The sequence below is a fragment of the Schistocerca cancellata genome, chromosome 4 (assembly GCF_023864275.1).
Source record: "Schistocerca cancellata isolate TAMUIC-IGC-003103 chromosome 4, iqSchCanc2.1, whole genome shotgun sequence".
NCBI lineage: Eukaryota > Metazoa > Arthropoda > Insecta > Orthoptera > Acrididae > Schistocerca > Schistocerca cancellata.
In genome coordinates, this window is record NC_064629.1 from 624,181,592 (window position 1) to 624,195,721 (window position 14,130).

Below are 14,130 nucleotides of genomic sequence, written 5' to 3' on the forward strand. Positions count from 1 at the left end.
ACCTAAACATGACATAGCGCAACCAGAAAAATATTACAGTAAAAACAACAATGCAGACAAGGGAAATGTCTATTCACATCTTAATGTCTATGTAATTAAAGTGGTGCACCATAACAACTTATTGTAAAAAAAAAATATTACCATGTACTTGAAAAGAAAATTATGTGTTACTGTTACTAGTTCCTTCTTATTGTTCTTCCCTTTCCAAGTGCTCCTTTTTTAAAGAATGTGGATCATAAAATAATTATTTAATAGATCTGTTGACAGAAAGAGTTCACATTAGCAAATGCATCTCAGTTTATTTTATAAAACTAATGCTGCAACACAGCTGGAAACCAGATATTAAATGAAATAAGCAACTATGAAAAGCAAAGCATAAAAATATCATTCAATAGTCATGTGGCATTTCGTAAGTCAGTAGCACTCAACTCTCGGAGAAAGACACTTGTCATAATCAGGTGTGCAGATGTACGAATATTTCCCATCAATTCATAAGCATTTCAATAATTAGCACAAAGTGCGAGTAATCATATGTTTTTAAGTAACGAGGGTGTCGCATTAGCGATGAAAGGCACACCCTAATGGCTTGTTCTCCAGGTGTTTGACGCAGCTGTGTGCCCACAACGCATTACAAAAATCATATGTTTTCAAGTAACGAGCGTGTCGCATTAGCGATGCCCTCTACAAAGGATTGTCAATAGCATGGTTAACCCCTTTTTTGTTTTTCTACCTGTGCTTCCGGAAAGGCCCTCACTCTAATGGCTTGTTCTCCAGGTGTCTGACACAGCTGTGTGCCGACGACGCACGTGCAGGTGGTCACTTTCTTACGGAAATATTTACGACAGCAGTTTCCGCTGCAGTGACAGTCTCATTCACGCATTTACACACACATTTCATAACTCTTAAAGTACGATTCTTGGTTTCCAACAACCTTTTTCACAAGTCAAGAGTCCCTATCTTCTATTCATTATTCATATACATATAAACAGGTAATCACCTTCCTCATATATGGTAGCATCATCTTATTGACATAAACATACCTCAACAGCATAATACACATCGTCGTCGTAATAATAACATCATAACACCTCAGTCAAATCTCAAAATCGTCGTAGCTTCCTCCAATAATTTCAAAACCTAACAAAATTCTCTGCTCATGTCAAAAGTGTCATCTGCCTCAAACGTACTTTAAAAATCATGATCTCATACCAAAACATATCATTCAAAGCTCTCATAATATCACAATGGTTCCGAAAAAATATGAACAGTTCACAAAGTACAGACAAAGTACAATTTCTTAAGTGTGAAGTAATCCAACTCTGTAATTGCGTAAACATGTGTCACTGACGTAGTAAAAAGATGTTTGTTTCTCTGTTAAATGATCAGATAGCTGTGTAATTTATGTGTTAGAGAAATATGGTACCGATGTGTTAAATTGTATAAGCAAATACCATATTAGCTAGGGCTCCTTCTGCTTGCCAAACACATGGTACACAAAGTAGGCGTGTACCCCCCTGAGGTTTATTGTAATTACACCCTCCGGTGTTACAGATTACAGCTATGGAATGAAATGTATCACGAAAAACCTTCTTTGTAATTCAAAAATCTTTAAAAATAAATGTTTTAAGTACAAAATTAATCACTCAAATACGTGTCCTTTAGCGCTAAATATGCGTCTTGCTGTAAGATAATCTCTGGGAAGTGTCGTAGTTATTGTCCTCCGAAAGCTAAGTTCTGCAGAAGTCAATGTACTTACCTCATGATACACAAAAGTGAAATGCTTTGCGTATAGATAACTTAGTTATTACGCTTATTGCCGTAATGAAGAAAGTACTGTGCTGTAACGTATTGTTGTGCTACAGAAAAGGCTGTTTCCTTGTACCTATACCACAAAAGTCACCACTAAAACATGTCTCACTTTATAGAAGAATTCAAAAAAACTGTGCAGATATCAAACAGATACACCGCAAAAGCAACATTGTAAATTGTCACGCATTAGCAGCGTCGTGATAAAATCGTGTAGCTGTCACATAAACTAACCACTGTGTCATCTGGCATTTCACAGAAAGCACCTCAAATCCTGAATCCACTCTCAAGCAAACCAAAATGTTGCATGAAAATTTCATTAGCAGTGCTGGTATATGTTCTAAGTATGTAAGCCATATATTCGTTACGTAATCGTGCAACTAACAAGGAGGAATGTATAAATAACAACACTGTGTCGTCTGTTCGCAATAACAATGCATTCGTAATTTCTGTTTAAATAAGTTCTCTTGGTTCTCGACTGGATATTTAACTTCAAACATTGTTGCATGGTAACAGTTTCTCAGTGGGACAAATTGTACAAGTAGCGTGAAGTGAAAATTGCAAAGACTAAGTTAAAAAGCAGATTATCTGTCAATAAATGGTTTTACATGAGAAATGTGGTGCAATCTTTTACCCTTTGCTCTTCTCAGTACGCAGAGTTTCAACTTGAATGCAAGTATCATGCGGTATTCGTCCGTAAAGAATACGGGAATTTTGCTCAAGGTTAGCGTCAATGTTATTTTTCTCGGAGCCAGCCGGCGCACGCAGCTGCCTGCGGTGCGAGTCATTGTCTGTTTCTTTGTTGGCGCGCGCCGTTATTGGGATTAGGAGGCCTAACTTCCACAAATTCGCCTTGCCCAGAGGGCCCAGCTCTGTTTAAAGCTCGCCAGTTCTGATGGAGTTCAGGTCTGTCGTTACGATCATATCGCCTGTCGTCATGTCGGTAGTTTACATAGTTTCTTTCTTGTCTGTTACGTGGTGGAGAATTTCGGCCTGAGTCGTAACTGCCTGCTGGACCGTTGCGTCTGAAGTTATTCTGTCTCCCGTGATAATAATAGTTTTGGTTCCCATATTGTCTGTTTCTCTGATTGTCTCTGTGATAGTCATTACCGCGGAAAGGTGATCTTTCCCTGTAACTATTACTCTGCCAGTGGTTGTCATATGGGTGGTGTCTATTTTGGTCACGATTTGCGTTGTAAGAATAGACTTGTCGTGTCCAGTTATTATTTCTGTCGTCACGGAATTGTGACGGATATGACCTGTAGTGATTGTTTTCCTGTTTTCGCATCCCGCGACTGTCTGTGTCAATTTCTAATTCTTGTAACAGTCCCTGAAAAGCTTCAATGTCGTCTTTGCAACGTCCTGCTAAAATAATATGTCGTAAATTTTCAGGCAGTTTGATTAAGCAAATGCGGATGAGTTCTGAGGGGCTGTATGGGTTTGACAGGTACTGATTCTTGTGCAACATGTCTTCAAAATATTTCACAAGACTGGAAAATTCAGATTGCTCGAAGTGTTTCATCATTATGATGCTATGTTTTACGCGGTCTTGTGTGGCTTGAGACCAATATGCTGAGAGGAAGGCATGGTAAAATTCTCCTTCACTGTGGCAATCGTGAATGACCGATCGCATTCTTACAGCTGGTTCATTCTCCAAGCAGCCACACATAAATTCTAACCTGTGCTCCAATGACCAGTTGGGAGGAAAACAATGAGAGAATTGATGGAGCCACGCTTGTGGATGAATGTCGTTGGCAGAATTCTTAAATGTTTTGAATTTACGTGTAGTAATGAACAGCTTATAATCAAAATCATCGTGTCGGCGAGTAGCATATCGGTCATTGTTACGTCGTGTCGGCGATTCCATCTCAAAATTCGGTGTACCTTGCCAGTTTCTTTCATAATTACCGAAAAGCCCTGTGTTATTATTTTGTGGCTGCTCCGTATTTCTATGTCCCTCTTCCCTTATTGGGGCGCGAGTGTCCTCTGAAATACGTAATTCTTGTATTACCTGTGTCAGCTGATCTTGTACTTCCCGCATTTCTCTTTTGTATTGCGTATTAATTTGATTCTGATTTTGTTTGAATTTTCTTATTTGTTCATACTCTTCTGTGTCAGTGAAGGCTACGGGTCTTGTGTCATTCAGATCATCATCTACCTTTGTATATAAGTTAGTGACCTGATCCGAAAGTTCAGCTACTTTCTCCGATAGTGAACACATTTCCTCAGTGTGTTTTTCTGAACCAAGTTTCAGAGTGTCCAATTGTGTTGAAATCGAATCTACTGTGTTCTTTAAGTTTTCCTGAGTTTTTGCCAGTTGCGTAACCGAATCGGTAGATGCAACTGAGTCAATTTTAGCCCACAAGGTCTCATGATTTTCATGAACAATGGTTTGCAGCGCTTTTATGGCTGCTTCGTGATTCTGTAATGCATTTTCATGCCGCGAAAAAATAGGTTGGAAATGCTCACAAATTTGTGTTTTTACGTCATTACAGACTTTTTGACATTTCGATTCGATGTTATGTAACTCAGTAGTTAAATCTTCACGTGTTTGTTCAAGTGTGGTGTCTAACTTCCGAAGATTTTGTTCCATTGTGTCTAACTTTTGCTGTGTTTGTCTCTGGTGTTGTTCCACTGTGTCTAACTTTTGAAGCTTTTGCTGTGTTTGTCTCTGATTTTGTTCCATTTGTTGCATTAGTTGTAATAACAATGCATTAGTGTCTGGAATCTGTTCCTCTACTCTTTTCGGCAGTGCATTTGCACCGGCAACATTCACATTTTGACAAGCTGAAAATGTGTCTTGACTTATTTGAGAAAACGGTGAGGACGCAAAACCTGAATCTACAGTATTTGCAAAATTGTGTCCTATCATTTCGGATTCCTGAGGCGAGCTGTTGCCGACCGATCGATCGACAATGCTTCCCTGTTCACTACCTGTTTCACTGCCTACGCCATTGTCTGACGCCCGCTCCATTTCCCTATGCACAGTTACCAAATTACTACTTTGAATATTAGTTAACTCATTACATGGTGGGGCCAACACACTGCTTTCGTCTTCACTGTCATTTCTTAGTTTACTTTGGAGCCGAGTGTTACGTTTTTCACACGCCATTATTGTCACAATATTTCACACGATGACACAGAGAAGCACAATTTGAATAGCAAAAATAAGAGAACACATTAACATAGCACTGAAAATAATGTCTAGTTAATTGCAGCAGCGAAATACTTGGCGCAAAGCTACATGCATGCCACAACTGTTTTACTGTACAACAATGAAAGACTGCAACTACCAAGGAGATTCTCTCTACAATTACGCGCTAAAGCTACACTAAATACACAAACTACAAGAAAAAATCAGAAGATTCCAGTGAGGTATCCTGGCAGGGTCGCCATATGAAACGTCCCCTTAGAACAATTTGTACAATATGTAACGTCCCCTTAGAACAATTGTACAAGACTGTGCTTAACCTGACACACAATGTTTTTAGCGCAACGCAATCTGACTTTCAATAATCCCTACAAAACAATGGCCCTGACTAACTTTAACCTATACCTTTCACAAATCACTTACCTCACAAAAATCTTTGTTACTGGAACTACTGCAATACAGCGAGCGCCACTACTGCCAGCTAAATAAAAGATTCAAACTACTGAAGGCACTAACTACTGATAGGGATGGTTAGCAAATGAAAGATATTAATAGAGAACAAACAATGTATTTACCTTAATATTCATAATTGACATCCAGTATTACAAATTATCAAAACTCCGCCATCCCTCTGCCCACATCCACCACTGCTGGCGGCTCACCTCGAACTGCCCAACGCTACGCGCTGTTCACATCCAGCTGTAGCAGTTCATGACAACAATGGCAGACAACAATGCAAACTAGCCACAGACTGCACACAGCACAGCCAGTGATTTTCATATAGAGCGCTACGTGGCATTACCCATATAAAAATCTAAACAGCCTACTTACAAGATGTACATGTAGATATTTGTCTACAACACAATGGAGACGATCGTTGTCGAATAACGTCAGTATGGTTTGAGATACACTATAAAAACATTATGATCTTGTGTGGCTCTGACTAGGCCCAGTGGAGCACACGTGGGACAGCAACAGACATATCCATCTATGACCACTCTCCGGACACAGTTCCGACTAACCGTTATTAGATACGGGCGCTGATTGAACATTCATGGGTGATGACTACTTGCCATTTCTTCTAGTGGCTCCGTGAGTCTGGTTCACGAGGCTAAAATCGTGGTTGATTTAAAAATGACACAGACAGTACGTGTCTACATTAACTGTCTTGTGAGACGTTGGAAAGTACAGGGTGACCGTAACTAAGCTTTCGCTACTTGGAGTGACCGTAGGTAAATCAAACTTTTTGGGAACATTTTTAAGGACGTGCGGAAGACATCGAACGAATAAACAATCAAATGAAACACATTTTAATTTTCATACGAAAGAGTAATATTTGTTACTTGTGTACCTTTTTTACGTTCCAGGTCACAAATGTTCTTCAGTGTGAAATTTGTGTAGAAAACATTTCACAATTGTTTGCGGCACTTTTGAACGGCGTGCCTCGGAATGTTCTGCTGTCATGACGGCTCGTGCACTGCTTGAAGATCGCACATTACGTCCAGCAGTCTCAGCCATGGCAACAGTAACTTCTTGAACAATTTGTGGTGCAATTGGCCGTTGTTATATCCCAGGAGCAATTCCCAAATCGACAGTTAATCGTAACTCCCGAATCAACTTCGGTGCGGAAAGAGGCCCTTCCCAGTCGTCATATTCATATTGCTTACAGACAGAAGCAGAACAGAATCAGTCAAGCTATCAGAAATACTGAACTCAGGCAGGTCCATAGACTAACTGATAACAGACACAGACAGGCTGTCCTATGGAAAAATCTGCATGATCTTGGTATAGGCAATGTAAAAGCTGCAGCTGATCCCACTGTCCCAGGCGAAGAACTGCACCGGTTATTCACAATATCTACAATCACAGTTGAACAGCAAAGAAACAAAGACTCACTGATTACTTCATGGGGATAGACGACTGTAGACTCGAAAAGTTCTATCTAAAGCACGTAACTTGAAATACCGTCAAAAATATCGTAATGCGTAACATATCAGTACCTACTGGACACGATAGCCTCACAATCCAGCTGGTGAAGCTTATTATTGACTCACTACTGACCATTATAACGGATACCTTCAGTCACCCCTTAGCCTCAAGTGTTTACGCTGAGGCCTGGAAACAGGGACTAGTTTATCCACACCTAAAAAGGACAGTGCTACAGCACCCTTTGATTGCCGACCAATTAGCATTCTTCCTGCACTGACCAAGGCCTTAGAATATATAGTTCACTTAGAGCTAACGAACTACTTAACTACAAAAAATCTACCAGACTAATATCAATCAGGTCTCCATAAACGTCGTGGAATATCTGAACAAGTGATGACTATCACTTGCTTCTTGGACTTCAGCAAAGCCTTTGACACCGTCGACTATAACATTTTACTTGCCAAACTTACCAGTCCAAATTTCTCGCTAGGTGTAGTGCAATGGTTTCTCACATACCTGATGTCTCGCCAGCAGTGCATCCTGTCAGGCACCACAAAGTCACAATGGAGGCATCTAGTATCGGTCGTTCCCCAGAGCTCGGTTTTAGTTCTCATACTCTATTCACTTTATCTCAGTGATGTGTCATTAGTTTTATCCTATTGAAATAACCACACGTATGCCGATGACCTCCAGTTGCTTCTAAGTGCAAAACCAGTAAACCTGAAAACAGCTGTCAAGAATTTCAATTCTGACCTCTGTGCACTATCAAAATAGGGACAGAATATAGGGTTCAAACTCAACGCATCCAGAACCCAAGTAGTACTGCTTAGTTATTCGAGACTCATTAGCCGGAAATACTGGGAATTCCTACCATCTTCAATCCCAATTAGGGCGAATATCAATTTCTCTCCCTCAAAAAAGGGTCTAGAAATAATAACAAATGCCATTCTAAACTGGATTAAGCTCGTACCTGCAATGTGCAAGAAGGCATCAGCATTTCTCATGACCTACAAAAATGTCAATAGCTCTTCTCTCTTGATCTGGAAAAGAAACTTGTGCAACCATTTGTACTCCCAGTTATTGATTACAGCGATGTTATTCTACAAGGACTTTCTCAGGAAAGCTCATAGCGCCTGGAGCTAGGTATGAATGCCTCTGTTCAATATATCTGTGACGTTCGACTATTTCATCACATGTCGCTGTAATATGAACTGCTATCCTGGCTGCGAGCAGACAAACACAGAGATTTCCGTACACTCTGCCTCCTCTATTCTTACCAACCTACAGTGTGCTCCATATCGACCTTGAAGCTCTTGTCTGAACATCGCAGAAATATTCAAGATGGCCGCCGAGTGAGATCACAGGTATTTTCTTCGTTCGCTAAAAGAACTTATTTAAGAGGGAATAGTGTCAAATTTAATTTTTCTTTGTTTCGTATACTTGCTGTAGTGTCCGTTCTGGTCACACAACTGAATATTAGCGTCCCAGCAGAGCTTGTTCTTGAAAGAACTTTGCGTTATCTGAAATTTTGCGTGACATAAACACAAAAATTCTATTCAAGTTTTCTTGATAGTGCAAAATTTGTTCAAAATTGACAGCTGCTAAATCGTATTCAACTAGCAAATTTTGTATTGTTTACTAGTTAGATAGATGCGATCTAGGCCTAAATTTTCAGAGTTATAAATGTTTAAAAACCTGACCAAACACGCTTGATAACGTAAATTCTCTAAAAGCAAAGTAATTACTAATTCATTCTTCTGTCATTCTATCTCTAAATCAATACAAAAACAACAACAACCGCACATAAGACCTTTGTGTCGTTTTTTGTTTACATACAGCCAGTCTCGCGTCCTTGACAAATTTAAAACATTCTTTAAACTTAATTATTCTTTCAAAACAGACCATGAGTGAGAAATGTGGGAGATGTTATAGGGCAGTGAGTAGAGGGATTTGTTACCAATCTTGCAGGAAACATTTTCACTGGGTGAGGGAGGGGAGGGGGGATGCAGTGGGGAGAATGTTGGGAGAACAGAAGAGGCTCTCTCCTGGAACTGCAGAGTATGAAGTAGGAATACTTTGATTGGGGAACGCGAAAGGAAAGTCTCAACTGATAAGGATCAAGGGAGGTAGGGGGGACGAGGGTGGTTGGGAACTGTCAGATGGTAGGAGGATAGGAAGAAAGAGAAACTTATCTGACAGTTTTATCATCAACACCAAAAACAGGTATCTACCACTGTCATAGTTAAGTGGAGAAGAGCCTCAGGTAGAACTAGGACCAGAAAATGTCTAGCGCACTTCAACCTAGGCCAAGAAGCCTAGGAATATACAAAGTGTTAGGAAGAAGAAAGTGCTGCGGTTAGGTAGTAGCCATGGGCGAGGTGTAGGCCCTGAGTTACAGGAAAGTTTAGGGGCAGCGTACCAGGCCACCAGTATCTTCAAGCCAAATGCAGGGCTAAATCATGTCATAGAGGAGTTAGGGTCCTTATGTAAGAACTTTACAGAAGAGGATCATGTAGCGATAGTGGGTGGGGTGGAAGACAGTTTGGACAGGGATGGAGCATATGACACAGGTGGTGATCTGGACAAGATAGCTTCCCTGACTCATGGAACCAAAGTACACTTTGTTGAGCTGTTGCGCCGTCATGAACGACGACACCTTGATGGTGCTGTGAGGCGAATCAATGTGGGGTTATGGATGGCTCTGAGGGCAGCCAACTTTGCTCATGTTTCTGTGTTGCCCATCGGGACTGTCAACGGATGGGGTGTCACTAGGCATGGCCCACACCTAAACAAGGCTGGAAAGGGAAGTCTGGTACAGCTGATTCATGAAAGTATAGGGGGTGGATTTCGGGCCTCACATGATCGAATACTTGTTGTCATGGGCAGGTAAAGTAAGTCTTTTCTAGGATAAATCCAGACAACAGGTTTCTCTGCCTAAAGAGCTTCTCCAGCAGTATAAAAAATACTGAAACAATCACTCACAAGACAGATTTTAACACTCCAAATATCACACATACCAGATGTCATAAAGAAAAACAAACCATTGGAAAGAGTAACATGGGGAATTTCACAGACTTAACAATCCCCCATCAAAACATACAATCAATAAAAACGTAAATACAAGTATTAGAAATGAGGTCCAATCTTTGAATTCCACAGTAGTTTGTGTTACTGAGTACTGGTGTATAGACACAGAAATCCATAATGGGGTATTATCATTGTATGAAAGGCAAACTCCTACTGCACAACTGCTTCAAGAAATGGAAGATCATGCATTTATATCAGAAAAGGAACACAGTTCAAATCAAGACATACCTCAGTACAGTAAGTGAAGACAAACACTTTGAAATATCAGTTATTGAATTAACAGGGCTTGATATCACCAAGAAATTAATCATTTTGTGCGTGTATAGATCTCCCAGTGGCAGTGTGGACACTTCTTTCATTAAATTAACGTAAGTTCTAGATAAAGTCTAGAGCACAAAGGTCAACATAATTCTGTGTGGGGAAATTAACATCAACCTTAATATCATAAATGAATCCAGCAGCACCCTCATAAATATCCTTCAAAGTTTTCGCATGTCCCTAGTGGTCAATAGTGCAACAAGGGTTACTACAATCGCTGCATCAGTAATAACCCTGTGGCCACAAATATGGACAGGAAAAATGTGATGTAGCTGTAAAAGATCTTGAACTATCGGACCATCTCTGTCAAATAACAACAGTAAAATCAGGCATCGAATCATCCCTAAACCACAAGCCTACAAACGACATCTGTCAGAAATCACAATAACAGATTTTTCAAAACAACTAGCAAATCAAAGCTGGAATGAAGTGGTTAAGGAAACCAATGTGAATATGAAATTCTCTAAATTCTCCACATTATTTAAACTGAACTTTTACAAGGCGTTTCCAAAAGTATGCGTGTCTGTATCAACATCTCACAAAAACAGATGGATAACAGCGGGTATTAAGAAGTCCACCCAAACACTTAAATATCTCAGTTACATTAAAAAGAGTCGCAATGATCCAGAATTCTTAAATTTCTATCATATATACAAAAAGATATATAGGAAATCGCTGACTGCTGCAAAAAAGTCATTTAAGAGTAAAATAATATATAATGCAGAGAATAAAGGCAAAACATTTTAGGGTGTTACAAAAAAGGAAACGGGGAGAGGCAAACAAACGCAGAATAACATACTTCTAAGGGAGGGGGATATGGTAATAAATGATCCACAACACTTAGCAAACTAAATAAACGAGCATTTTCAGGTATTGCAGAGAAGCTACAGCAAAAATTCCCCAAAACAAATATAACACCTGTAAATAATGTTGCACTAAATAGAATGATGTTACTTCCAACCACAGAGAATGAAGTCAATAAAACTGTTAAAAAACTAAACAATAAAAAGTCACTAGGCTTAGATGAAGTACCAATGTGTGTACTGAAACAATGCATAGAAATTATACAAGGCTCGTTAACAAGTATACAATAATAAATGTATCCTTCCCATCAGGGACATTTCCAGAGCAGTTAAAACAGGCAAGAGTTGTACCTTTGTTTAAGAAAGGTAACACATAAGACGAAGAAAATTACCGGCCCATTTCCCTGCTGCCACCGTTCTCAAAAATAATAGAAGCAATTATGAAAGATATATTAATGAATTATCTGAATAAATACAAACTTTTAAGCAAATCACAGTCAGGTTTCCGAAGTGGCTAAAATACGGAGTCAGCGATAGTAAAATTCACAACAGTTGTACTTGATGTTCTTGGCAAATATGAGTGTGTCGCAACCATATTTTTGAATCTTTCTAAGGCCTTTAATACAGTCGACCACAAGATTATATTAAATAAATTAGAAACATTAGGAATAAGAGGGGTAGCTAATGGCTGGTTTCGATCATATGTAGCAGATAGAGATAACACATACTTCTAATAGATTTAAACACTTAGTAAAACACAAATCAGAACGAAAATACATTAATATAGTTTTTCCACAATGTCGCATATTAGGACCAATACTATTCCTGATATACATAACTGACTTTCCCAGTAGTGTTACTCATGGTGAAAAAATTGTCTTTGCTGATGACAGCAATATTATAGTCACTGAGAAAACAAGAGAACTCCTTGCAGAGAAAGCAAATGGCACAAAATATGAACACAATGTTCAAACTCCAGAAAAGAGCCATAAGAATAATAACCAAAAACAGTAGTCGAGCTCATCGTAAATGTCTGTTCAAAACACTGGGGATTTTAACTACTCCCCGTCAATACTTTTACTAGTCAATTGTACACATCAAAAATAACATTGGTAATTACTGCACAAACAGCTCTTCCCACGACCATGGAACAACAGCTAGATTCAACTTACATTTCCCAAGAAAAAATAAACATAAAACTCAGAACAGCATTTTCTAACCAGGAATAAAACTGTACAATAAATCACCAGAAGAGACTAAAGAAATTGCAAAAATACGCTTATTTAAAAACTACCTGCTGTGCAACACATTTTATACATTGAAGGATTACTTGGATAAAAAAGAGTAGGGATTTGGTAAAAAAAAGTTGTACAAGTAAATAATAATAGTTACTATAAAACATCCAACATTCCACATAACACATTCACACTACGTTTTTCTACTTCTTTTTTCCTTTTCAGGAAAACTTACCTCCAATCTATGCATAGCGTTGTAGTAATACAGTTTCTTCTTTCTGAGTCCAACATCTCATTCATTATAGAGGAATGTTGACTCAGTTTTCCAGGATAGCAAATGGGAAGTTGCGGTACAGAAAATGGCTCAGATATCACCAGTGTATGTGTGTTTGTGTGTGCAGTGAATGAAGTGTTACAAAGCAATGTGTGTATACTGTGTGCAGTGACTGATAGTAAGATACGAATGTACAGTGTGGAATTACATTATTTAATAAGTTATTTGTAAAAGAAAATGTTGTATACCATGAGTAAATCCAACGATTGTCTCTAACCAAAAGTCTGTAAATGTAATTTTAAATTGGTCTGAACTTGTACATACTTTGACATGGCCAATATCCTGATAAAAAGAGAGCTACGGATAAATAAAGCTACTACTACTACTACTACTAATTCTACTACTATCCGTTCCCACAGGATAAAATCCTTTCTGTCCAACTTCATTCCTAAGCCACTTTCTTGAAGTCCTTTTCGGTTCTAGGAACCGAATCCTGGACTACACTCCCTCGTTGTATCAGACAAATGAATAACATTTCCAATCTCAAAAGACAGTTAAGGAAATAGCTACTGAAGCAACAATAGTGTCTGCCATTGTCCCCATACATACCCGTTATCCCTTTACATCCTACTTTCCAACCACATCGTCTTCATTTTCCATTGTTCTTAACTAAAGCTGTCCACTTAAATTTCCGTCCTCCTGAACTTGCTGTATCAGATGGTATCTATCATGTAGACTTTAATTCTTTCACATCTCACTCTACCATTATTATAATAATTATTATTGTCATTATTATTATTGTTCGAAGCAGCGGCAGTAGAAGTACTGCTTGTATTAACTTTATTAATTCTTAGCTAGTATTATTTATTCACAATCTCTCTACAAACACACAAATCAGTTTCTCATTACTTGTCATATTAATATTATGGTTATTTCTTACGTTACTAAGACGCAACAAAAGGTATATTATATGTGAAACCTCTGTCCAATGTAAGACAGAATCCGACCGCTCAAATCTGATCAAATTAAATAAATACACACATTAAAAAAAGTTTTGCATCAATTTGGTTCCGAAATTTCCGGACCTCTACAGAAATATTGGCATAGAGATCAACATAAACCGCATTCCGCACTTTCAATTGCTCATGAAAACCACACATTGCGTGTTGTACCACCATACAGCAAGGCCTTCAGAGCTGGTGGTCCAGATTGCTGTACGCACCGGTACCTATAATCCCCAGTAGCACGTCCTCTTGCAATGATTCATGCCTGTATTCGTCGTGACATACTATTCACAAGTTCATCAAGGCACTGTTGGTCCAGATTGTCCCACTCCTGAACGGCGATTCGACGTAGATCCCTCAGAGTGGTTGGTGGCTCACGTCGTCCTTAAACAGCTCTTTTCAATCCATCCCAGGTATGTTCCATAGGGTCCATGTCTGGAGAACATGCTGGCCACTCAAGTCGAGCGATGTCATTAACCTGAAGAAGTCATTCGCAAGATGTGCACGATGGTGGCGCGAATTG